Consider the following 2,465-nt stretch of genomic DNA (forward strand, 5'->3'; position numbering starts at 1 on the left):
ATTTTTTACATTTTTTTTTTTTACAGCAGCAGAGCCGTCGGACAATAGGAAACTATTGGGCGGAGCTAGCTGTCACTGCTAGCTCCGCACAATCGTTTTCTATTAACTTTTTTTCTACTTTTTTCACTCTTTTTCTGTTCTGCTCGGTGCCTCTGAGGGACCGAGCAGAACAGCCGAGCCAAATGCCGCTTGGCGGCATTCGGCTATTCTCTCACTGCTGTTCGGGATCTTTCAGAATAGCCCGAACAGCAGTGTGAAGCCTGCCGGACGTTCGGCTCAGCCGATCCAGATGTTGGATCGGCTGAGTCGAACTCCTTCTGCACTTCGGGTCAGCCGAACATGCTGAGCATGTTCGGCTGATCCGAAGCCACACGAAGCAAGCCGATGTAGGCTGATTATAGCCGATGTACGGCTGAAATCAGCCGTACCAGCCTGAAGTGAATAGCCGAACAGTGTTCGGCTCACTTCACTTCTGATCGGTCATTCACTCGGCTGCCCTCGGCAGCTTTGTGAATAGACCCCATAGTGATGTTTCATACACAAAATGCAGTCTTTATTAGGTAGTTTCCACTGCAACGCCTGATGATTTTTTTTTGTCAAGTAGTATTAAACCAGAATCCATTTAGCTTTCAAAAGACAAAAATAGTCTATATTTATTTCATCAAAACAGAATTAAAATACAACACCTGATTTTTGCAAAGACGTACATTTTCTAGAATTTCATGTAGGTCTCATTGCCTAAACATCCCTATTTAGTGCTGGAGGAAAGAAAATGAAAATTTATTTTTTACAGATTACATAAGAAGTAAAAAGCTATACACGGTATACATAATATTTCTACAATTTAATGTTAGATCTTATTGACCTAAATCACATCCCCATTTAGCTTTGGGGGTCAATGACAAATTTCAAATTTATATTTTTCATATTCAAAGAGAAGAAATATATCACACACAACACACTCAGTATATCTACAATTTCTTGTAGACCACATTGGCTAAACCATATCCCCATGTGGCTTTGGGGAAAACAAAAATTAAATTTAGTGAAATTAAAATTTTATATTTTTCAGATTACAAAAGAAGTAATATTCCACACACAGCATTCAAAGTATTTTTTACAGTTGCTTACTCCCTTTCACTACTTTCCAACATAAGGCATATGGCTGAAACAGTAACGTTTCCAGCTGGCCAGGTCAGTATGCCATGTTGGCTGCATTCTCCCTTCTGCTAAAAGCTTTTGGTCTCTTCAGCAACCATGAACCTATAGCAGAATAGGATTCCCCTGATTCTGCTGAGTAAATTAATAGCGGTGATCATTGGCTTACAAGACAGTTTATAGCCATCAATTAAAAATGTTTGGAGTGTCCACAAATGCAAAAGTTTATATTTGTCACATTAAAATGTAAGGAATAACTATAACTTCAGTTGCATATATAAATAAATATAGGATTCCTTTATGTCTTCTCTCACTGGATGCTGAGAAGGCATTCAACCATCTAGTTTGGACCTTTTTAGAGGCCACTCTTCATCAGTTGACCCTACCTATACAGTTTATGAACAAAGGGATGGCATTACACGATTTTCCTATGGCAAGAATTAAAGCTAATGGTCAGTTCTCAGACCTGGTATATATAAGAAATAGAACTAGACAGGGTTGCCCACTGTCTCCATTTCTTCATATACTAGCAATTGAACATTTAGTCAAAGCAGTGTGTAATAATAATATAATTCAAGGCATCCAAGTTGGGAGTAAGCAGCATAAGCTTAGTCTATTTGCGGATGATGTACTTAGTTTATATAACTAACCATACAGGCTTTTCCATCCTTATTGAAAGAGTTTAACAGTGGAGTAATTTCAAAATTAATCTGAGTAAATCCCAGGTTGTGAATATATTAGTAGAAAGTGAACAAGCTATACTTCAACCATTATACCTATTTTATTGGGCTGAGACTGTTAAGTATTTAGGGATACAGATTTTGACCAATCTAGAAAGATTGTTTGACTTAAATTATGTTCCCTTTTGACTTACGCACAAGAGTGCTCTCAGGCCTGGTTTACCAAGAAACACTCTTGGTTTGGTAAAATTTCACTTTTCAAGATCTTACCGTGTTTTTTATATTTTTTCCAGACACTACCTAACTATTTTTTTTTTGATCTTTGCGGTCCATCGTCTTGAAAAATATTTGGGCCATCTTAGCGGTCAGAGTGAGTTACATAGTTACATAGTATTTGAGGTTGAATAAAGATATCTCCACAACCCTACCACAGGCCAATACATATAACAACATATACAGGTGACGGATATAGATTACACAGGTTCTTTATCAATGGACCTCGGGCAAGCTGCGTTACCTGTCTTTTCTTTGCTGACCGTGGGAAGCCGATATGAACACAGAGACAGGCCAAAACAGAGGCAGGATATACTGGCAAGAAGATATTAAATGTTATCTCTTACCGTATTT

Source organism: Nanorana parkeri, unplaced genomic scaffold, assembly GCF_000935625.1.
Source record: "Nanorana parkeri isolate BGI_ZX_2015 unplaced genomic scaffold, ASM93562v1 scaffold401, whole genome shotgun sequence".
NCBI classification, from domain to species: domain Eukaryota; kingdom Metazoa; phylum Chordata; class Amphibia; order Anura; family Dicroglossidae; genus Nanorana; species Nanorana parkeri.